Here is a 24,889-nt window from a genome sequence, read left to right as displayed (position 1 = left end):
GTGGGATCCCCAGCCACAAGGCGGCTGAAGACGTCCTGGAGGAAGCATTCTCCCCAGGCTGCAGAGGGAGCAGGGCGCGCCCAAGCCCTACCTTGGACTGCAGGCTTCTGAACCCTGTAGTTGAAGGCTGTAGTTTGCAGCTCTTTGTTACAGCAGCCACAGGGAATGCGCCTCCAGCCTGTCTGGAAGTCAGTTCTTCCCACAGGGTGTTCAAGGTCAGGTGGGCTGCTCCCAGAGGAGCAGGTGCAGGCAGAGACCACAGGCTGCTGGAGGGAAGGGGATCCCCAGCCTTTGCTGAGGCTCTGTCCCACTTCTGTTTGTCGTATTTTAGCCATTTGGGGTGCACCTAACCACTGAGCTTATTCTTTCTCTAGCTTCCTACCTCCACCACCCAGACCGTCCCGCTGTGCAGCAGCCAGGCAGCGCCTCTCTTAGGGGCCTCTCCCCCAGTCCCCCTGCTGAGCTCTGGACACTCTGGGATGGACACCCCGCTCAGATCAGGCAGGGTCTGGGTCAGGCAGGGGCCAGGGGCTTAGCCGGCAGTGGCCTGAGCCCAGGCAGCTCGCTGAGGAGGGACGGCAGGGAGAGACTTGGGTGTCCACCCTGCCTCATGGGCTGCTGACCCTCCCCACACTCCATCCTGCCCTTCTGCCCTCCTGCCCTGGCTGCCACCTTGTCCCCTGGACTGGCTCTCAGAACAGCCGAGCACATGGGGGATGGCCCAGAGGGGTCCCGGCCCCCGACCAGGTAGGCATCTCTGGGTCAGCTGTGCCCCAGGGGGATGGGTTGAGTCTCAGACCGGCCAGTGCCCCAGGGACCCCTTTCCTTTCACTTACAGGAGAGTTCCTCTGTCTCACTGCCTGGGGGAAAAACCAGCTGAGCCTGTCATGCAGATTTTCTAGGGAGCTGGGCCTGCAGGAGGCCTGGCTTTTGCCCTCTGCTCCTGGGAGGTGACCTCTCCGCGGGCCCTCAGAATCTCTTGACTGATAAGAGCGTCTTTCTTTACCTGGGGCCGTGGGCCACCCTGGAGAGCCGATGCTTACAGTGTGACTTGTGGTGGGGCCCAGCCTCAGGCGGACCTGCAGGCACCTGCAGCACCGGATCCCCAGAGTCCGAGCCCGCCCCACCCCCCACGCCCTCCGTGGGGCTGGTGCGGCCTCCCAGGTGCTGGTCCCCCAGCACTTACCACTAAGCCGCCGCACCTGCTTCCTTCTTATTCACCCTGGCCCTGCCTCTGCCTCTCCACACCACCAGGCTTGAGTTAACTCACACCTCCTTCCTCTGTATCGTCTCTGCAGTATTTCTCAAATGTACTAAAAAATCGTAAGAATGACTTTCTGTGGATGTTTGTTAAAAGCATTTCCCAAGCCCCTCTCCTAAAAAATCGGAGTCAGTAAGTGTGGGGTGGGGGTAGAGGGAGGTGGGGGAGGTGACTTTTTTTTTTTTTTTTTTTTACAGGTAAGAGGAGAAACAATTTGGTATCAAAAGAGCGTCCTGACTGGCCTCCCTGCCTCCAGCAGCCCATCCAATCCACGGCCACTCACCCCAGCAGCCCATCCAATCCACGGCCACTCACTCCAGAAGCCCATCCAATCCACGGCCACTCACTCCAGAAGCCCGTCCAATCCGCGGCCACTCACCCTTTCCAAGGCCAGCGCTCGGATGATGCTGTAGCCTCAGTCCCGGCCTCTGTCAAAGGCCCTCCAGCCCCTGACGCCAGGCCACCTTTGAGCTCCTCTTCTAAGTGCCCCCTTTAGTATCTTGCACACGGCTGTCCCCGTGTGAGCAGCTGGTGTGAGTAGAGCGTAGGGAGCTTATTTGGCAATCTCTTCGATGATCCTTGTGCGTGTCTACTGACCTGTGTTTGGCACACGACGTAAATGGAAACCCAGAGAAAGTTGACCAGCCTTCCAAGGTGGCGCAGCTGGTAAATGGCGGTGCCTAGATTCAAATCCGGCTCTCCGCGGTTCCACAGCCTGGGCCTGCTTCCCCTTCCAGGAGGGCTTGAGTTTGGGTGACTGATCTGCCAGCACCGCTGACATGCTCCTATTTCATGCTGCTCCCTCTGCAGCTCTACCCATTCTTCAAGGCCCAGGGTGGGCGGGCACAGTGGCTCACACCTGTAATTCTAGCACTTTGGGAGGCCAGGGTGGGAGGATTGCTTGAGGTCAGGAGTTCCAGACCAGCCTGGGCAGCATAATGGGACCCTGCCTCTACATAAAATTTAAAAACAAATTAACTGAGCATGGAGGTGCACACCTGTGCTCCCAGCTACTCAGAAGGCTGAGGCAGAAGGATTGCTTGAGACCAGGAGGCTGAGGCTGCAGTGAGCTATGAAACTGTGCCATTGCCCTCCAGCCTGGGTGATGGAGTGAGACCCCATCTCTACAAAACAGTTAAAAAATTAGCTAGGCATGGCCGGGCTCGGTGGCTCACGCCTGTAATCCCAGCACTTTGGGAGGCCGAGGCGGGCGGATCGCGGGGTCAGGAGATCAAGACCATCCTGGCTAACACGGTGAAACCCCGTCTCTACTAAAAATACAAAAAAATTAGCCAGGTGTGGTGGCGGGGGCCTGTAGTCCCAGCTACTCAGGAGGCTGAGGCAGCAGAATGGCGTGAACCTGGGAGGTGGAGCTTGCAGTGAGCTGAGATCATGCCACTGCACTCCAGCCTGGGTGACAGAGCAAGACTCCATCTCAAAATAGTAATAATTAATAATAATAATAATTAGCTAGGCACAGTGTGTGCACCTGTGGTCTCAGCTACTTGAGAGGCTGAGGAAGGAGGACTGCTTGAGCCCAGGAGGTAGAGGCTGCAGTGAACTATGATCACGCTGCTGTAAGCCAGCCTGGGTGACAGAGCAAAACCTTGTCTCAAAAAAGAAAAAGACTCAGGACCCGTCCATGAACCGCATTTCCATTTCCACTGAACCTGAGGAATCCCCATCCTCGCTCTTTTACAGGCTCCCAAAATGGGGTTTTGTGTCAGCATGATATCCTTGGGCACATATCCAATCTCCCTTCGTGGATTTTGAGGCAAAGATTGGCGCTTCTGTTGCTTCCCGTGAGGGATCTTGGCTAACTGGAGTTGGAAATCAATAGCACTGGGAGTCCTAAAGGGAGTTAAAGGTTCTAGATTTGAGGGTCAAGAAATAAATGGGGAAAAAAACTATTAAAATATTACATTATTTTGAGCTGAAGTTCATACCTGCATTAATTCTAACCTAATCTTCGTTGATGTTTCACAAGTCTGCTCTTACAAAACCTGGTTGGCTTGGGCTGATTTGTTGAGATGCCCAGAGGAATCTATTCTACTTTCCCTCTTAAAACCCCAATGCTAAACACGTGGGACTCCTGACCCTCCCGAGGTTGACTTGGAAGCTGCAACCCTGGCTCTTTCTCTGCTAAAAGGCCTGCTCAGGAGAGCTCAGGTGAGTGCCTGGTGAGATGCTGCCCCCTGGTGGTGATCCTCTTCTTAGTCCCAGGTGCCCAAGGTGGACCTTGCCCACGTCCGCAGGGAAGTAGTTCATGTAAGGTGGGTACTACGCTGGAGAGCCACAGCGGGAAACAGCTGTGCTTCTAGAAACCCCATCCAGTGAGATGTGTGTCTCTTGGATGGGTCTGACTAGGAGAAGTGGGCGAGCTCTTGCGTGTCTTTGAGGTGAGGGTTACAGCCCTGAGCATCTGAACACAGCCAGGGCTGGGAATGGCTGAGGAAACAACTCTCCTCACTCGCTGCCAGGCTCTTTCCTTCCACCTCTGCTGCCCGCAAACCCAGTTTCTTCTGTCAAGAAAGCCAGAGGGGACCACGCTTTCCCACCCTCTTGGAGAGTATGCAGGTGGGAGTTGGGTCTGGGCTCCTGCAACCCTAAAGCGATCATGGCTGTCACTCATGTACAGACAAGACCAGAGCTTCCTGTCCTTTGAAATCAATGCTTATGAATATTTTTCCCCAGAACAGGAATGAGTGGTCAATGTAGAAAAATTGGTGAATAAATTCAAGCAAAATTTTTAAAACATGAAAGGCACACATCAAGAATACCATTTTTTTCTATTCTGTATTTATGAGAGTGCACATTTTTCTTATTCGCACTTGTGCGTGGGGCCCGGGTGTCCCACCATCCAGGCCCCTCTTCTTCCCCTCTGCCCAGACTCCCCAGCCCCCTCTGGAAACCACTGGGGGAAGTGAGCATGCCCTTCTGGCTAGAATGTTCTAGGAAACCAGCACCTCAGGAGGCCAGGCAGAGGGGAAGGCTGTGGGGCCTGGTCTCGAGGAATAGGTGGGAGAGGCGGGTAGACACCTGGTGTGGAGTTCGAACAAGTGAGATTTCTTTGGGCATCTCAAGTTCAAGTCTGAGGCCCAAAGTCGTTCCAATGAGGACAAGGTGCTGGTGAAGGTGGCCTGGTGGGGGTCTCGGACGGCAGCCGCCGCTCAGCCCCGGAGGTCCCAGAGGCAGGGCTGGGGTGGCCACGCTACTCACTGAGGCTGTGGTCACAGTGACCACAGCTGCTTAGGGGGAGGGTGCCAGGTCAGATCCTGCATCCACCACTCAAAGCTGGGCACTGTGAGGCTGGTTCCCTAATCTCTGTGTCTCTGTGTGATGTGTGTGACCGGGAGGGAGCCATGTGGGGTCTGAGTGAACTGAAGCCCCAACAGTACCAGAGCACCCTGTGAGTACATCTAATGGGTTCACAAGCACAGACGCAGTGCCAGGCCAGGCTTGGCATCACCATGGAGGCCCCCATGAATTCATCTAATGGGCTCACACACACAGACGCAGCGCCAGGCCAGGCTTGGCATCACCATAGGGGCTTCTAGCTAAGGTGCTAAAGTTCGAGTTGGCGAGGTGTCACGGGAAACACACCTCCTCCCAACCCACGCCTCACAAATCTCTCCACAAATGTGGAAGGGAACGGCAACAACTGAGTTTCAGAAAACTCATTCAGCCAAAGTGCGGAAAGCAGCAGCAGCAACCAAGAGCAGATGGCAAAGACAGAAAGAAGTCTCTCATTTTCCCACAGCTGGGGTCAGAGGTTGTGCAGTTTGGAGTCAGGGGACAAGCTGGGCCCTCCTCCTCCCAGAAAACAGGGAGAGGGACGTGGTCTTCCTTGGTGGTGACTTTTCAAGGAGATGGCTCTTGGGTCCTTGAGAAAACTTTCTGGATACCTGAATCTGGCCAGAGGCTTCTGTAGCCATTAAACAGATTTACATACATTAGAAAAAGAAAGAAAGAAAGAATATCTGTAGGGAAAGGGAAAGAGGAAGGATCTTATCTTCAGTAATAAGAATGCAGCCTCTCACTGTACTTTGTATTTGTCCTGGCACTGGGAGCTGGTTAGGGTGCATGTTCCCAGGCTGCACCCCAGAGGCCCCTGGATAGAATCTGCAGGAAGAGGGTGGCCACTGTTCACACGAGGCACCTCCTGCCTCTGGTCCTTTCTACAGCAGCAGTGGAACTCTGGTCTCAGGTGGAATGCACTGGACCCTCCCTAGCACTGGGTACAACTCTGGTATTGGGTGGAACACACTAGACCCTCCCTTGTACTGGTGGAACTCTGGTCTTGGGTGGAATGCACTGGACCCTCCCTTCTTGCTGCCCCTGAGGAATGTTCTGGGATGAACCACAAGTGGGGACCATAGAGGGCACCTGACAGAGGGGTGCTTGGTGTCACCAGGATCCCAAGGGCCTGACGTTGGAGCCAAGGGCAGTGCATGTAAAGAGGCCTAAGTGAATGGCGGGCCCCCAGCCTCTGTGAGTGTCAGGCTCATGGCGGGCTTTCCAGCCTCTGTGAGTGTCAAGCTCGTGGCAGCCCCCAGCCTCTGTGAGTGTCAGGCTCCTGGGCTCTTATGTGTCAGTGTTTCATCAAATTTGTATTGGCCTCTCATCAGATCAGCCCAAGGATCCACGTTCCAGGCCATTTCTGCAGCAGTTAGCATGTCTCACAGTGGGGTTTCTCTGCTTGCTCCTTAAGCCTTGCTTTTTCAGGCTTGCCCTCAGAGTGGCCATTAGCCCTGATTGTTTCAGGACCCCAAGGCTGGGCCCATCTCTACCCAGAGCACACCAGAACGAGGGCACCCAGCAGTGGATTCACAAACACAACTGAGCTCCCGGCTTCCAGTTCCTTACACTGGGATTTCTTACTGTGCCAAGCAACGTTATAAATGAACAGAGGCCTGTGGGCTTAACTCTCAGAGCTTCTCCTGGAGAGCAGCACTGCTTGTCAGAGCAGCCCCTCTGAGCCTCAGGAGGCCAGTGCCCTTTTCCATTGGCCCATTGCCACTCTGCTCTTAAATCCACATAAGCATATCCTAAGTTAAAAAAAATGCAATTTGCCAATTATTCGATGAGTGGCAGGTCTTAGGAAGAGCTTGCCTGGTACACAATTTGCACCAGGAAGTGGAGGCTGCATTAAGGACAAGGGCTGGAGGCCATCTCTCCAACCGGAGGACCAAAGCTGAGAGGAGAGGAAGCATCAGGTGGGGCTCAGAAACTGAACCCTGCCCTTCATCAGAAAATACGAGATCAAGATTCAAGTCCAGACTGAAGGACGACTTTCCAGGTCTGAAGAGCGAAGGGACCCTCTGCTTGGGCTGCACTGAAAGAATTTTAAAAATGTGACTGCAGGCTAATCTTTCCAACTTTCCATCAGATAAGCCTAAAGTATTTAAGAACATTTTTCTACCAACAGTTCATTAAATTCCAGGACATATTTTGAGCACTACAGCAAATAATGACACATAATTCACAAGCAACAGGCAAGCGGAGGCTCTAAGCTGAATGGCCCAGGGACCCTCCAGCCATGAACATCCAACAAGAAGCCTCGTGTACTTTGTAACTGGCTAAGATGCTCATAACCATGCTGGAAACGTGGAAAGAGATCAGGGTGCGAAGGTGTTGCACAGAGACGCCCGGGAGAGTGGGAAGAGTCCCCAGAAGTTAGCGCCAGCAGGGCGGCCTCCAGGAGGGCAGGCAACACCTGCGAAGATTCGTCCCCTGATGCTCTAGATCCTTCTGAGGCCAACCCATCAGCTTCTTCGTTGTCTTTGATGCTGCTAGGACCAGGAACATGCTTCTGTTAAAGTGAGAAAAAAGAAATCCAAATGGTTTATTATTTATCCCAAGTGTTTTTCCACATTGCAATGCAACCCTCAAATCAGGAATGAAATTGTGTCATCTGAGCGTTATTGTACTTAAGGAGCTTTTTCATGTTGTCCACAGTCAAATGAAATGGAAAAGTGTTCATTATTGGGTATAGATATTCTGCATATGAGATCACCGTCAACTCTCAAAATTCAGGAACAATGATTATTCTGCCTAGAAGAAGAAAGTATACATTTTTAATTGTAACATCAATATTTCCAACAGAAAATTTAATTTACTGATCTGAGTAAATGTGAGAAAATGGTGGCCCTCTTCCAAATGCTGCCTGAGGGCCAAGGTACCAAATTTCCCAGCCCTTCCTGTCACTTGTCACCCTAAAAACAAACATAAAAACAAACAGAGAGGTTCTCTGAAAGAAAAGAGATTTATCTGGAAATAAAGCATTGCTATGGGAGTGCACACACCATAGTAAACTCTGTGCATGTTCAGGGAGGAAAAGGAAGACAAGGGTTTTTAAAGGAAAAAAGGAGGAGGATTACATACTTGTCGGAGTCATTACCCTTGGCTGCCCTTACGTTGCGTTGAGTGTGAAACTGCTGCCTTACGTATTGTAAACTCAGCTTAAAGGGTTCTCTGTGCACAGTAGCTGGGTGTGTAAACAGACACCTGCTCTTCTGCCCCTACTGAGCTTTGGGCAATTCCAGGCAACCAAACGTTCAAACCATGTCCCAGTAAGGCAAATGCCGAGCTGTCACCAATGTGGCTGTTTCTGTGCCTGATTCCGTTTTCTGTCCCTCACATGCCTTTTTCTGTCCATAAATCTTCTCTGACCACCCGGCAGTGTCCAAGTTGCTCTGAGCCTGTCCTGGTCCCTACCCAGTTTGAGAATCGCTTTTTACTCAGTGAAACTGTTAAATTTAATTTGTCTAAAGTTTTCTGTTTTTTTTTTTTTCCCCTACAAAGATATATGACAAGGGTGACACACCTGTCTGAGGTTGGCCAGGTAGTTGGTGGGCAGACATCCTTGCAGAAGTGTTTCTTGTGTCCAGTTGCAATGGCCTTTGTGTGCAGCTGTGGTTTTTGCAGGCTTTTGTGATACTTTTTGTGTTCAGGCATTCATGCAAGGGCACCCTCTCCTCATGGCCTTGCCTGGCTCTATTTGTTAGGGTTTTCTTGACATCACTGACTCCATTTTGACTGTGGCAACTTTCTTGCATTCAGACTTCTGTGTTACAGTGGTGGTGGTACTTTAGATTCTTTTGTCGATTGACCTCATTGTCTCCTCCAATTCCTAAGGACCACCTTAATTTAATGTAACATGTTTGAAGAACACTATAGAAAACAAGATGGGACAACTGGAAGACCTTATATTTTCAATAGTTGCTACAATGAAATTGATGTAAGATGTTGAGAAAGAGTGTATCAGGGGCATTTGACACATCTCTTACTAAGAGCTACCGTAGGAAGTCATCCCTTTTTGTGTGTGGTGTTGTTACCGGAAAGGAGTTTGGATCCAGACCCCAAGAGAGGGTTCTTGGATCTCTTGAAAGTAAGAATTTGGGGCGAGCCCATGAAGTGGAGCAAGTTTATTAGAGATGTAAACAAGCAAAAGAATGGCTACCCCACAGACAGAGCGGGCCTGAGGGCTGCCTGCTGGCTATGTTTGTGGCTATTTCTTGATCACATGCTAAACAAGGGGTGCATAATTCATGAGTTTTCTAGAAAAGGGGCAGGGAATTCCCGGCTCTGAGAGTTCCTCCCCTTTTCAGACCCTATCGGGTAACTTCCAGACATTGCCCTGGCATCTGTAAACTTGTTTAGATCATATTTAAAGAAATATTGGCTGCGTGCGGTGGCTCATGCCTGTAATCCCAGCACTTTGGGAGGCCAAGGTGGGTGGATCACCTGAGGTCAGGAGTTTGAGACCAGCCTGGCCAGCATGGTGAAATCCCATCTCTACCAAAAATATGAAAATTAGCCAGTCATGGTGCTGGTGGCGTTTTTTTTGCATGCTAATGCATTATAATTTGCTTATAATAAGCAGTGAGGACAATCAGAGGTCACTTTTGTGGCCAACTTGGTTTTGGTGGATTTTGGCTGGCTGCTTTCCCCAATCCTGTCTTATCAGTGGGGTCTTTGTGACCTGCATCTTGTGAAACCAGTCCTGCCGACCTCCTAGCTCCTCCCGTGACTGAGAATGCCTCACCTCCTGGGAATGCAGCCCTGTAGGTCTCAGCCTCGTTTCACCAGCCCCTGCTCAGGATGGAGTCGCTCTGGGTTGAACACCTCTGACAGTGCTCTACCCAAATGTCCAATCCCCACTGCCCAGCTCCAACAGGAACCCAGCACCCCTCTTTAGGGCTGAGGTCCGGTCCCATCCGGAAATAGCTTCACCTCCAAGGCCGAGCCCCAGACCTGTGCGTCTGCCTCCACTTGGCCTTAGATTTCTTGGCTCCTGTGGTCTTTCCGCCGGCTGCCTTCTTTGCAATGACCTCCAGAAAGATGGACTCACACTCACCAGAAGTGAACGTGTCCTGAAAAATGACTCTGTAGACAATAGAATGTCTGAGGGTAGAATTCAGGATGGCTATATCAATATTTCTTTTTTTTTTTTTTGAGGCGGAGTCTCACTCTATCGCCTAGGCTGGAGTGCAGTGGCACGATCTCAGCTCACTGCAAGCTCCACCCACCGGGTTCAAGCAATTCTTCTGCCTCAGCCTCCTGAGTAGTTGGGATTACAGGTGTGCACCACCACGCCTGGCTAATTTTCATATTTTTGGTAGAAATGGGATTTCACCATGCTGGCCAGGCTGGTCTCAAACTCCTGACCTCAGGTGATCGACCCATCTTGGCCTCCCAAAGTGCTGGGATTACCGGCATGAGCCACCGCACGCAGCCAATATTTCTTTAAATATGATCTAAACAAGTTTCCTAAGTTCATACATGTTTATCATCTATCAGTCAGAATTCCTTCCGTAGGAATTACTGTCATTACGTTTTGTACTGAAAGTATCAGTTACAATACGAGTTACAAACTTTTTGGGAGTGTGTCTACTTTTTAAAGATACAAAGTGACATACTGTCAGTCACCAGTATTAATTTTTAATTAATTAATTAATTAATTTATTTATTTTTCTGAGACGGAGCCTCGCTCTGTCGCCCAGGCTGGAGTGCAGTGGTGCGATCTTGGCTCACTGCAAACTTCAACTCCTGGGTTCAAGAGATTCTCCTGCATCAGCCTCCTGAGTAGCTGGGACTACAGGCGCCTGCCACCATGCCTGGTTAATTTTTATATTTTCAGTAGAGGTGGGGTTTCACCATATTGGCCAGGCTGGTTTCGAACTCCTGACCTTGTGATCCGCCCACCTCACCCTTCCAAAGCACTGGGATTACAGGCATGAGCCACGGCACCCGGGCTTTAATTGGTTTTAATTTTAATAGCCTTTATCAAGGTATTGAATTTGTTTTTTAGTAAGTATAGCTTAAATTAGTTTTCTGTATTCAATAACTCTCTTAGCATACTGAGGAAAACTATTTCACTTTTTGCTTTTTCAGATGATTTTATTAAAAAGGTAAAGAGCCACACCAACAGCTAATGTTAGACAGAAAACTGCCAAAAGTTGTTAATTAGAAACCTGGGAAACTTCTCAGAATCTTCTCTGTAGTTCAGGGGAAGAAAAATATTTTGTCTCTATTTATCTCAGGTTCTCCAGCTTGGACCACACAAGTGAGACCAGGCAAAAGCAGACTACTAGGAGAAAGCAAACCAAAGATTATAGCCTCTGCCTCCACAGGGGAGCCCCCAGAGATGAGTGCTTGCCAGGGGTGTTCAGAGCCTGAGTTTAAATACCAGCAAAGGAGAAGGGTTGAGGGCTTCTGGGTGGAGGAGGCAAGTTATGAGGAGGTGATCGGAAGAAGTGCTGTGTGTGAAGGAGAGCTGTTGGGCAGGGCTGCTATGCGGACAGAGGCCTGGCCTTCTCCACTGACAAGAGCAGAAACTGTCTTGTGAAGAACAGGAGGGAATTCACCTTTGAGGTCTCTGGTTCTTGAATGACCTTACTTTAAGAGTCCTCGTACAGGAGACAGAGACACCTTTTACGAAGGTGACTTGTCCTCACAAAAGGAAAGCTTTTGCCCTGTTTTTAGAGTTTTCCCTGCATCTGCTCATTCTCAATGTCCTTCAGCTCAAAATCATCTTTATGCCAAATGGGCCTATTTTGGGGTGGCAAGTTCTGGTACTTTTGCTTGACAACACCTCTTCCGTAGACCGTTTTCCATCTGCTTTGCTTCCAGTTATCAATGTGTTCTGTCACTCCTGAGAGACTAAAATCTAGCACTTTGTAGGATAAAATGACTGCGAGTTCCTGTTAAATTAAGTTCAGCCTAGAGCTTCCTTTCTCTGTACGCTGTAACCCACTCTTATGCCAGGCACCAAGTTTTGGCTCATCAGAGGAGGCCAGCTGCTCAAACCTTGTTCAAATAAGGCAAATGCCGTGCCGCAACCAGTCCGGCTGTTATCTCCATTTTCTGTCTGTCACTTTCCTTTTGGTGTCCCTAAATCTTCCACTTTATGGCTGAGTGCTGGAGTCTCTGAGCCTTCTCTAGCTCAGGAGGCTGCCTGACTCACCAATCATCCATTGCTCAATTAAACTCTGTTAAATTTAATTTGGCTAAGGTTTTCCTTTTAACAATGCATTTAACTGTCCTTTCAGCTTTCCAAAGTTTACTCTTTTAACAAATATCGAGTGCCTTTTCTAACGTGAAAACTCTGCTGTCTCTGTATAATTCTCCTAAGGCCTCTGCTCTCAGATTCCGAGCATCTAGAATTGGGAGGGTCAGACCCACATACACAAGAGAGTTAGAAGCTGCAGATGACACCAAGACAGGCAGGGTGGCAGCAGAGGGAACTCTCTTGTGACGAGCAGGAGGGAATTCATCTTTGAGGTCTCTGGTCCTTTAACGACCTTTCTTTCAGCTTCACAGACATTTGCATATTGGCTCCAATTTTAAACTTGCCCTAATGGGAACCCAGGGAGTCAAGATCTTTCTACACACAAGACAAACAAGGGGGGACATGAGATTTAGCCACTTCTGTATTCTAATTTTGCTAGATCATTTTGAGCTAAAGGACATTGTGAACGAGCTGTCGACCTAAATGGAAGGAAAAGGCAGAAGCACAAAATGTGATGTAAAGAGTTGACCTGAGCCAAAGCAAGGACAGCAGCCCAGAAGACTCAGCCCCAGGCAACCCTGGTCAGACACTCAGTAATCAGCCCCAGGCAACCCTGGCGGGATGCTCAGGACTGAGCCCCAGGCAACCCTGGTCAGACACTCAGTAATCAGCCCCAGGCAACCCTGGCAGGATGCTCAGGACTGAGCCCCAGGCAACCCTGGTCAGACACTCAGTAATCAGCCCCAGGCAACCCTGGCGGGATGCTCAGGACTGAGCCCCAGGCAACCCTGGTCAGACACTCAGTAATCAGCCCCAGGCAACCCTGGCGGGATGCTCAGGACTGAGCCCCAGGCAACCCTGGTCAGACACTCAGTAATCAGCCCCAGGCAACCCTGGCGGGATGCTCAGGACTGAGCCCCAGGCAACCCTGGTCAGACACTCAGTAATCAGCCCCAGGCAACCCTGGCGGGATGCTCAGGACTGAGCCCCAGGCAACCCTGGTCAGACACTCAGTAATCAGCCCCAGGCAACCCTGGCGGGATGCTCAGGACTGAGCCCCAGGCAACCCTGGTCAGACACTCAGTAATCAGCCCCAGGCAACCCTGGCGGGATGCTCAGGACTGAGCCCCAGGCAACCCTGGTCAGACACTCAGTAATCAGCCCCAGGCAACCCTGGCGGGATGCTCAGGACTGAGCCCCAGGCAACCCTGGTCAGACACTCAGTAATCAGCCCCAGGCAACCCTGGCGGGATGCTCAGGACTGAGCCCCAGGCAACCCTGGTCAGACACTCAGTAATCAGCCCCAGGCAACCCTGGCGGGATGCTCAGGACTGAGCCCCAGGCAACCCTGGTCAGACACTCAGTAATCAGCCCCAGGCAACCCTGGCGGGATGCTCAGGACTGAGCCCCAGGCAACCCTGGTCAGACACTCAGTAATCAGCCCCAGGCAACCCTGGCGGGATGCTCAGGACTGAGCCCCAGGCAACCCTGGTCAGACACTCAGTAATCAGCCCCAGGCAACCCTGGCGGGATGCTCAGGACTGAGCCCCAGGCAACCCTGGTCAGACACTCAGTAATCAGCCCCAGGCAACCCTGGCGGGATGCTCAGGACTGAGCCCCAGGCAACCCTGGTCAGACACTCAGTAATCAGCCCCAGGCAACCCTGGCGGGATGCTCAGGACTGAGCCCCAGGCAACCCTGGTCAGACACTCAGTAATCAGCCCCAGGCAACCCTGGCGGGATGCTCAGGACTGAGCCCCAGGCAACCCTGGTCAGACACTCAGTAATCAGCCCCAGGCAACCCTGGCGGGATGCTCAGGACTGAGCCCCAGGCAACCCTGGTCAGACACTCAGTAATCAGCCCCAGGCAACCCTGGCGGGATGCTCAGGACTGAGCCCCAGGCAACCCTGGTCAGACACTCAGTAATCAGCCCCAGGCAACCCTGGCGGGATGCTCAGGACTGAGCCCCAGGCAACCCTGGTCAGACACTCAGTAATCAGCCCCAGGCAACCCTGGCGGGATGCTCAGGACTGAGCCCCAGGCAACCCTGGTCAGACACTCAGTAATCAGCCCCAGGCAACCCTGGCGGGATGCTCAGGACTGAGCCCCAGGCAACCCTGGTCAGACACTCAGTAATCAGCCCCAGGCAACCCTGGCGGGATGCTCAGGACTGAGCCCCAGGCAACCCTGGTCAGACACTCAGTAATCAGCCCCAGGCAACCCTGGCGGGATGCTCAGGACTGAGCCCCAGGCAACCCTGGTCAGACACTCAGTAATCAGCCCCAGGCAACCCTGGCGGGATGCTCAGGACTGAGCCCCAGGCAACCCTGGTCAGACACTCAGTAATCAGCCCCAGGCAACCCTGGCGGGATGCTCAGGACTGAGCCCCAGGCAACCCTGGCGGGATGCTCAGGACTGAGCCCCAGGCAACCCTGGCGGGATTCTCAGGACTGAGCCCCAGGCAACCCTGGTCAGACACTCAGTAATCAGCCCCAGGCAACCCTGGCGGGATGCTCAGGACTGAGCCCCAGGCAACCCTGGTCAGACACTCAGTAATCAGCCCCAGGCAACCCTGGCGGGATGCTCAGGACTGAGCCCCAGGCAACCCTGGTCAGACACTCAGTAATCAGCCCCAGGCAACCCTGGCGGGATGCTCAGGACTGAGCCCCAGGCAACCCTGGTCAGACACTCAGTAATCAGCCCCAGGCAACCCTGGCGGGATGCTCAGGACTGAGCCCCAGGCAACCCTGGTCAGACACTCAGTAATCAGCCCCAGGCAACCCTGGCGGGATGCTCAGGACTGAGCCCCAGGCAACCCTGGCGGGATGCTCAGGACTGAGCCCCAGGCAACCCTGGCGGGATGCTCAGGACTGAGCCCCAGGCAACCCTGGTCAGACACTCAGTAATCAGCCCCAGGCAACCCTGGCGGGATGCTCAGGACTGAGCCCCAGGCAACCCTGGTCAGACACTCAGTAATCAGCCCCAGGCAACCCTGGCGGGATGCTCAGGACTGAGCCCCAGGCAACCCTGGTCAGACACTCAGTAATCAGCCCCAGGCAACCCTGGCGGGATGCTCAGGACTGAGCCCCAGGCAACCCTGGTCAGACACTCAGTAATCAGCCCCAGGCAACCCTGGCGGGATGCTCAGGACTGAGCCCCAGGCAACCCTGGTCAGACACTCAGTAATCAGCCCCAGGCAACCCTGGCGGGATGCTCAGGACTGAGCCCCAGGCAACCCTGGTCAGACACTCAGTAATCAGCCCCAGGCAACCCTGGCGGGATGCTCAGGACTGAGCCCCAGGCAACCCTGGTCAGACACTCAGTAATCAGCCCCAGGCAACCCTGGCGGGATGCTCAGGACTGAGCCCCAGGCAACCCTGGTCAGACACTCAGTAATCAGCCCCAGGCAACCCTGGCGGGATGCTCAGGACTGAGCCCCAGGCAACCCTGGTCAGACACTCAGTAATCAGCCCCAGGCAACCCTGGCGGGATGCTCAGGACTGAGCCCCAGGCAACCCTGGTCAGACACTCAGTAATCAGCCCCAGGCAACCCTGGCGGGATGCTCAGGACTGAGCCCCAGGCAACCCTGGTCAGACACTCAGTAATCAGCCCCAGGCAACCCTGGCGGGATGCTCAGGACTGAGCCCCAGGCAACCCTGGTCAGACACTCAGTAATCAGCCCCAGGCAACCCTGGCGGGATGCTCAGGACTGAGCCCCAGGCAACCCTGGTCAGACACTCAGTAATCAGCCCCAGGCAACCCTGGCGGGATGCTCAGGACTGAGCCCCAGGCAACCCTGGCGGGATGCTCAGGACTGAGCCCCAGGCAACCCTGGCGGGATTCTCAGGACTGAGCCCCAGGCAACCCTGGTCAGACACTCAGTAATCAGCCCCAGGCAACCCTGGCGGGATGCTCAGGACTGAGCCCCAGGCAACCCTGGTCAGACACTCAGTAATCAGCCCCAGGCAACCCTGGCGGGATGCTCAGGACTGAGCCCCAGGCAACCCTGGTCAGACACTCAGTAATCAGCCCCAGGCAACCCTGGCGGGATGCTCAGGACTGAGCCCCAGGCAACCCTGGTCAGACACTCAGTAATCAGCCCCAGGCAACCCTGGCGGGATGCTCAGGACTGAGCCCCAGGCAACCCTGGTCAGACACTCAGTAATCAGCCCCAGGCAACCCTGGCGGGATGCTCAGGACTGAGCCCCAGGCAACCCTGGCGGGATGCTCAGGACTGAGCCCCAGGCAACCCTGGCGGGATGCTCAGGACTGAGCCCCAGGCAACCCTGGTCAGACACTCAGTAATCAGCCCCAGGCAACCCTGGCGGGATGCTCAGGACTGAGCCCCAGGCAACCCTGGTCAGACACTCAGTAATCAGCCCCAGGCAACCCTGGCGGGATGCTCAGGACTGAGCCCCAGGCAACCCTGGTCAGACACTCAGTAATCAGCCCCAGGCAACCCTGGCGGGATGCTCAGGACTGAGCCCCAGGCAACCCTGGTCAGACACTCAGTAATCAGCCCCAGGCAACCCTGGCGGGATGCTCAGGACTGAGCCCCAGGCAACCCTGGTCAGACACTCAGTAATCAGCCCCAGGCAACCCTGGCGGGATGCTCAGGACTGAGCCCCAGGCAACCCTGGCGGGATGCTCAGGACTGAGCCCCAGGCAACCCTGGCGGGATGCTCAGGACTGAGCCCCAGGCAACCCTGGTCAGACACTCAGTAATCAGCCCCAGGCAACCCTGGCGGGATGCTCAGGACTGAGCCCCAGGCAACCCTGGTCAGACACTCAGTAATCAGCCCCAGGCAACCCTGGCGGGATGCTCAGGACTGAGCCCCAGGCAACCCTGGTCAGACACTCAGTAATCAGCCCCAGGCAACCCTGGCGGGATGCTCAGGACTGAGCCCCAGGCAACCCTGGTCAGACACTCAGTAATCAGCCCCAGGCAACCCTGGCGGGATGCTCAGGACTGAGCCCCAGGCAACCCTGGTCAGACACTCAGTAATCAGCCCCAGGCAACCCTGGCGGGATGCTCAGGACTGAGCCCCAGGCAACCCTGGTCAGACACTCAGTAATCAGCCCCAGGCAACCCTGGCGGGATGCTCAGGACTGAGCCCCAGGCAACCCTGGTCAGACACTCAGTAATCAGCCCCAGGCAACCCTGGCGGGATGCTCAGGACTGAGCCCCAGGCAACCCTGGTCAGACACTCAGTAATCAGCCCCAGGCAACCCTGGCGGGATGCTCAGGACTGAGCCCCAGGCAACCCTGGTCAGACACTCAGTAATCAGCCCCAGGCAACCCTGGCGGGATGCTCAGGACTGAGCCCCAGGCAACCCTGGTCAGACACTCAGTAATCAGCCCCAGGCAACCCTGGCGGGATGCTCAGGACTGAGCCCCAGGCAACCCTGGTCAGACACTCAGTAATCAGCCCCAGGCAACCCTGGCGGGATGCTCAGGACTGAGCCCCAGGCAACCCTGGTCAGACACTCAGTAATCAGCCCCAGGCAACCCTGGCGGGATGCTCAGGACTGAGCCCCAGGCAACCCTGGTCAGACACTCAGTAATCAGCCCCAGGCAACCCTGGCGGGATGCTCAGGACTGAGCCCCAGGCAACCCTGGCGGGATGCTCAGGACTGAGCCCCAGGCAACCCTGGCGGGATTCTCAGGACTGAGCCCCAGGCAACCCTGGTCAGACACTCAGTAATCAGCCCCAGGCAACCCTGGCGGGATGCTCAGGACTGAGCCCCAGGCAACCCTGGTCAGACACTCAGTAATCAGCCCCAGGCAACCCTGGCGGGATGCTCAGGACTGAGCCCCAGGCAACCCTGGTCAGACACTCAGTAATCAGCCCCAGGCAACCCTGGCGGGATGCTCAGGACTGAGCCCCAGGCAACCCTGGTCAGACACTCAGTAATCAGCCCCAGGCAACCCTGGCGGGATGCTCAGGACTGAGCCCCAGGCAACCCTGGTCAGACACTCAGTAATCAGCCCCAGGCAACCCTGGCGGGATGCTCAGGACTGAGCCCCAGGCAACCCTGGCGGGATGCTCAGGACTGAGCCCCAGGCAACCCTGGCGGGATGCTCAGGACTGAGCCCCAGGCAACCCTGGTCAGACACTCAGTAATCAGCCCCAGGCAACCCTGGCGGGATGCTCAGGACTGAGCCCCAGGCAACCCTGGTCAGACACTCAGTAATCAGCCCCAGGCAACCCTGGCGGGATGCTCAGGACTGAGCCCCAGGCAACCCTGGTCAGACACTCAGTAATCAGCCCCAGGCAACCCTGGCGGGATGCTCAGGACTGAGCCCCAGGCAACCCTGGTCAGACACTCAGTAATCAGCCCCAGGCAACCCTGGCGGGATGCTCAGGACTGAGCCCCAGGCAACCCTGGTCAGACACTCAGTAATCAGCCCCAGGCAACCCTGGCGGGATGCTCAGGACTGAGCCCCAGGCAACCCTGGTCAGACACTCAGTAATCAGCCCCAGGCAACCCTGGCGGGATGCTCAGGACTGAGCCCCAGGCAACCCTGGTCAGACACTCAGTAATCAGCCCCAGGCAACCCTGGCGGGATGCTCAGGACTGAGCCCCAGGCAACCCTGGTCAGACACTCAGTAATCAGCCCCAGGCAACCCTGGCGGGATGCTCAGGACTGAGCCCCAGGCAACCCTGGTCAGACACTCAGTAATCAGCCCCAGGCAACCCTGGCGGGATGCTCAGGACTGAGCCCCAGGCAACCCTGGCGGGATGCTCAGGACTGAGCCCCAGGCAACCCTGGCGGGATGCTCAGGACTGAGCCCCAGGCAACCCTGGTCAGACACTCAGTAATCAGCCCCAGGCAACCCTGGCGGGATGCTCAGGACTGAGCCCCAGGCAACCCTGGTCAGACACTCAGTAATCAGCCCCAGGCAACCCTGGCGGGATGCTCAGGACTGAGCCCCAGGCAACCCTGGTCAGACACTCAGTAATCAGCCCCAGGCAACCCTGGCGGGATGCTCAGGACTGAGCCCCAGGCAACCCTGGTCAGACACTCAGTAATCAGCCCCAGGCAACCCTGGCGGGATGCTCAGGACTGAGCCCCAGGCAACCCTGGTCAGACACTCAGTAATCAGCCCCAGGCAACCCTGGCGGGATGCTCAGGACTGAGCCCCAGGCAACCCTGGTCAGACACTCAGTAATCAGCCCCAGGCAACCCTGGCGGGATGCTCAGGACTGAGCCCCAGGCAACCCTGGTCAGACACTCAGTAATCAGCCCCAGGCAACCCTGGCGGGATGCTCAGGACTGAGCCCCAGGCAACCCTGGTCAGACACTCAGTAATCAGCCCCAGGCAACCCTGGCGGGATGCTCAGGACTGAACCCCAGGCAACCCTGGTCAGACACTCAGTAATCAGCCCCAGGCAACCCTGGCGGGATGCTCAGGACTGAGCCCCAGGCAACCCTGGTCAGACACTCAGTAATCAGCCCCAGGCAACCCTGGCGGGATGCTCAGGACTGAGCCCCAGGCAACCCTGGTCAGACACTCAGTAATCAGCCCCAGGCAACCCTGGCGGGATGCTCAGGACTGAGCCCCAGGCAACCCTGGCGGGATGCTCAGGACTGAGCCCCAGGCAACCCTGGTCAGACACTCAGTAATCAGCCCCAGGCAACCCTGGCGGGATGCTCAGGACTGAGCCCCAGGCAACCCTGGTCAGACACTCAGTAATCAGCCCCAGGCAACCCTGGCGGGATGCTCAGGACTGAGCCCCAGGCAACCCTGGTCAGACACTCAGTAATCAGCCCCAGGCAACCCTGGCGGGATGCTCAGGACTGAGCCCCAGGCAACCCTGGTCAGACACTCAGTAATCAGCCCCAGGTAACCCTGGCGGGATGCTCAGGACTGAGCCCCAGGCAACCCTGGTCAGACACTCAGTAATCAGCCCCAGGCAACCCTGGCGGGATGCTCAGGACTGAGCCCCAGGCAACCCTGGTCAGACACTCAGTAATCAGCCCCAGGCAACCCTGGCGGGATGCTCAGGACTGAGCCCCAGGCAACCCTGGCGGGATGCTCAGGACTGAGCCCCAGGCAACCCTGGTCAGACACTCAGTAATCAGCCCCAGGCAACCCTGGCGGGATGCTCAGGACTGAGCCCCAGGCAACCCTGGTCAGACACTCAGTAATCAGCCCCAGGCAACCCTGGCGGGATGCTCAGGACTGAGCCCCAGGCAACCCTGGTCAGACACTCAGTAATCAGCCCCAGGCAACCCTGGCGGGATGCTCAGGACTGAGCCCCAGGCAACCCTGGTCAGACACTCAGTAATCAGCCCCAGGCAACCCTGGCGGGATGCTCAGGACTGAGCCCCAGGCAACCCTGGTCAGACACTCAGTAATCAGCCCCAGGCAACCCTGGCGGGATGCTCAGGACTGAGCCCCAGGCAACCCTGGTCAGACACTCAGTAATCAGCCCCAGGCAACCCTGGCGGGATGCTCAGGACTGAGCCCCAGGCAACCCTGGTCAGACACTCAGTAATCAGCCCCAGGCAACCCTGGCGGGATGCTCAGGACTGAGCCCCAGGCAACCCTGGTCAGACACTCAGTAATCAGCCCCAGGCAACCCTGGCGGGATGCTCAGGACTGAGCCCCAGGCAACCCTGGTCAGACACTCAGTAATCAGCCCCAGGCAACCCTGGCGGGATGCTCAGGACTGAGCCCCAGGCAACCCTGGTCAGACACTCAGTAATCAGCCCCAGGCAACCCTGGCGGGATGCTCAGGACTGAGCCCCAGGCAACCCTGGTCAGACACTCAGTAATCAGCCCCAGGCAACCCTGGCGGGATGCTCAGGACTGAGCCCCAGGCAACCCTGGTCAGACACTCAGTAATCAGCCCCAGGCAACCCTGGCGGGATGCTCAGGACTGAGCCCCAGGCAACCCTGGCGGGATGCTCAGGACTGAGCCCCAGGCAACCCTGGTCAGACACTCAGTAATCAGCCCCAGGCAACCCTGGCGGGATGCTCAGGACTGAGCCCCAGGCAACCCTGGTCAGACACTCAGTAATCAGCCCCAGGCAACCCTGGCGGGATGCTCAGGACTGAGCCCCAGGCAACCCTGGTCAGACACTCAGTAATCAGCCCCAGGCAACCCTGGCGGGATGCTCAGGACTGAGCCCCAGGCAACCCTGGTCAGACACTCAGTAATCAGCCCCAGGCAACCCTGGCGGGATGCTCAGGACTGAGCCCCAGGCAACCCTGGTCAGACACTCAGTAATCAGCCCCAGGCAACCCTGGCGGGATGCTCAGGACTGAGCCCCAGGCAACCCTGGTCAGACACTCAGTAATCAGCCCCAGGCAACCCTGGCGGGATGCTCAGGACTGAGCCCCAGGCAACCCTGGTCAGACACTCAGTAATCAGCCCCAGGCAACCCTGGCGGGATGCTCAGGACTGAGCCCCAGGCAACCCTGGTCAGACACTCAGTAATCAGCCCCAGGCAACCCTGGCGGGATGCTCAGGACTGAGCCCCAGGCAACCCTGGCGGGATGCTCAGGACTGAGCCCCAGGCAACCCTGGCGGGATGCTCAGGACTGAGCCCCAGGCAACCCTGGTCAGACACTCAGTAATCAGCCCCAGGCAACCCTGGCGGGATGCTCAGGACTGAGCCCCAGGCAACCCTGGTCAGACACTCAGTAATCAGCCCCAGGCAACCCTGGCGGGATGCTCAGGACTGAGCCCCAGGCAACCCTGGTCAGACACTCAGTAATCAGCCCCAGGCAACCCTGGCGGGATGCTCAGGACTGAGCCCCAGGCAACCCTGGTCAGACACTCAGTAATCAGCCCCAGGCAACCCTGGCGGGATGCTCAGGACTGAGCCCCAGGCAACCCTGGTCAGACACTCAGTAATCAGCCCCAGGCAACCCTGGCGGGATGCTCAGGACTGAGCCCCAGGCAACCCTGGTCAGACACTCAGTAATCAGCCCCAGGCAACCCTGGCGGGATGCTCAGGACTGAGCCCCAGGCAACCCTGGTCAGACACTCAGTAATCAGCCCCAGGCAACCCTGGCGGGATGCTCAGGACTGAGCCCCAGGCAACCCTGGTCAGACACTCAGTAATCAGCCCCAGGCAACCCTGGCGGGATGCTCAGGACTGAGCCCCAGGCAACCCTGGTCAGACACTCAGTAATCAGCCCCAGGCAACCCTGGCGGGATGCTCAGGACTGAGCCCCAGGCAACCCTGGTCAGACACTCAGTAATCAGCCCCAGGCAACCCTGGCGGGATGCTCAGGACTGAGCCCCAGGCAACCCTGGTCAGACACTCAGTAATCAGCCCCAGGCAACCCTGGCGGGATGCTCAGGACTGAGCCCCAGGCAACCCTGGTCAGACACTCAGTAATCAGCCCCAGGCAACCCTGGCGGGATGCTCAGGACTGAGCCCCAGGCAACCCTGGTCAGACACTCAGTAATCAGCCCCAGGCAACCCTGGCGGGATGCTCAGGACTGAGCCCCAGGCAACCCTGGTCAGACACTCAGTAATCAGCCCCAGGCAACCCTGGCGGGATGCTCAGGACTGAGCCCCAGGCAACCCTGGTCAGACACTCAGTAATCAGCCCCAGGCAACCCTGGCGGGATGCTCAGGACTGAGCCCCAGGCAACCCTGGTCAGACACTCAGTAATCAGCCCCAGGCAACCCTGGCGGGATGCTCAGGACTGAGCCCCAGGCAACCCTGGTCAGACACTCAGTAATCAGCCCCAGGCAACCCTGGCGGGATGCTCAGGACTGAGCCCCAGGCAACCCTGGTCAGACACTCAGTAATCAGCCCCAGGCAACCCTGGCGGGATGCTCAGGACTGAGCCCCAGGCAACCCTGGTCAGACACTCAGTAATCAGCCCCAGGCAACCCTGGCGGGATGCTCAGGACTGAGCCCCAGGCAACCCTGGTCAGACACTCAGTAATCAGCCCCAGGCAACCCTGGCGGGATGCTCAGGACTGAGCCCCAGGCAACCCTGGTCAGACACTCAGTAATCAGCCCCAGGCAACCCTGGCGGGATGCTCAGGACTGAGCCCCAGGCAACCCTGGTCAGACACTCAGTAATCAGCCCCAGGCAACCCTGGCGGGATGCTCAGGACTGAGCCCCAGGCAACCCTGGTCAGACACTCAGTAATCAGCCCCAGGCAACCCTGGCGGGATGCTCAGGACTGAGCCCCAGGCAACCCTGGTCAGACACTCAGTAATCAGCCCCAGGCAACCCTGGCGGGATGCTCAGGACTGAGCCCCAGGCAACCCTGGTCAGACACTCAGTAATCAGCCCCAGGCAACCCTGGCGGGATGCTCAGGACTGAGCCCCAGGCAACCCTGGTCAGACACTCAGTAATCAGCCCCAGGCAACCCTGGCGGGATGCTCAGGACTGAGCCCCAGGCAACCCTGGTCAGACACTCAGTAATCAGCCCCAGGCAACCCTGGCGGGATGCTCAGGACTGAGCCCCAGGCAACCCTGGTCAGACACTCAGTAATCAGCCCCAGGCAACCCTGGCGGGATGCTCAGGACTGAGCCCCAGGCAACCCTGGTCAGACACTCAGTAATCAGCCCCAGGCAACCCTGGCGGGATGCTCAGGACTGAGCCCCAGGCAACCCTGGTCAGACACTCAGTAATCAGCCCCAGGCAACCCTGGCGGGATGCTCAGGACTGAGCCCCAGGCAACCCTGGTCAGACACTCAGTAATCAGCCCCAGGCAACCCTGGCGGGATGCTCAGGACTGAGCCCCAGGCAACCCTGGTCAGACACTCAGTAATCAGCCCCAGGCAACCCTGGCGGGATGCTCAGGACTGAGCCCCAGGCAACCCTGGTCAGACACTCAGTAATCAGCCCCAGGCAACCCTGGCGGGATGCTCAGGACTGAGCCCCAGGCAACCCTGGTCAGACACTCAGTAATCAGCCCCAGGCAACCCTGGCGGGATGCTCAGGACTGAGCCCCAGGCAACCCTGGTCAGACACTCAGTAATCAGCCCCAGGCAACCCTGGCGGGATGCTCAGGACTGAGCCCCAGGCAACCCTGGTCAGACACTCAGTAATCAGCCCCAGGCAACCCTGGCGGGATGCTCAGGACTGAACCCCAGGCAACCCTGGTCAGACACTCAGTAATCAGCCCCAGGCAACCCTGGCGGGATGCTCAGGACTGAGCCCCAGGCAACCCTGGTCAGACACTCAGTAATCAGCCCCAGGCAACCCTGGCGGGATGCTCAGGACTGAGCCCCAGGCAACCCTGGTCAGACACTCAGTAATCAGCCCCAGGCAACCCTGGCGGGATGCTCAGGACTGAGCCCCAGGCAACCCTGGCGGGATGCTCAGGACTGAGCCCCAGGCAACCCTGGTCAGACACTCAGTAATCAGCCCCAGGCAACCCTGGCGGGATGCTCAGGACTGAGCCCCAGGCAACCCTGGTCAGACACTCAGTAATCAGCCCCAGGCAACCCTGGCGGGATGCTCAGGACTGAGCCCCAGGCAACCCTGGTCAGACACTCAGTAATCAGCCCCAGGCAACCCTGGCGGGATGCTCAGGACTGAGCCCCAGGCAACCCTGGTCAGACACTCAGTAATCAGCCCCAGGTAACCCTGGCGGGATGCTCAGGACTGAGCCCCAGGCAACCCTGGTCAGACACTCAGTAATCAGCCCCAGGCAACCCTGGCGGGATGCTCAGGACTGAGCCCCAGGCAACCCTGGTCAGACACTCAGTAATCAGCCCCAGGCAACCCTGGCGGGATGCTCAGGACTGAGCCCCAGGCAACCCTGGCGGGATGCTCAGGACTGAGCCCCAGGCAACCCTGGTCAGACACTCAGTAATCAGCCCCAGGCAACCCTGGCGGGATGCTCAGGACTGAGCCCCAGGCAACCCTGGTCAGACACTCAGTAATCAGCCCCAGGCAACCCTGGCGGGATGCTCAGGACTGAGCCCCAGGCAACCCTGGTCAGACACTCAGTAATCAGCCCCAGGCAACCCTGGCGGGATGCTCAGGACTGAGCCCCAGGCAACCCTGGTCAGACACTCAGTAATCAGCCCCAGGCAACCCTGGCGGGATGCTCAGGACTGAGCCCCAGGCAACCCTGGTCAGACACTCAGTAATCAGCCCCAGGCAACCCTGGCGG

At 56.7% G+C, this 24,889-nt stretch overlaps 1 long non-coding RNA gene across 1 annotated transcript in view; it reads right to left on the bottom strand.

Moving 5' to 3' along the window:
* Window positions 1-4,075: 4,075 nt before the first annotated feature.
* LOC117979044 (uncharacterized) overlaps window positions 4,076-24,889 on the bottom strand; it is a 43,902-nt gene continuing 23,088 nt past the window's right edge. Inside the window, exon 3 of the long non-coding RNA XR_004669642.2 lies at window positions 4,076-7,073. This is a non-coding gene — a long non-coding RNA (uncharacterized LOC117979044). The remainder of the gene's footprint in view (window positions 7,074-24,889) is intronic.

Source organism: Pan paniscus, chromosome 12, assembly GCF_029289425.2.
Source record: "Pan paniscus chromosome 12, NHGRI_mPanPan1-v2.0_pri, whole genome shotgun sequence".
Lineage (NCBI taxonomy): Eukaryota > Metazoa > Chordata > Mammalia > Primates > Hominidae > Pan > Pan paniscus.
This window is presented reverse-complemented; position numbering and strand designations above follow the sequence as displayed.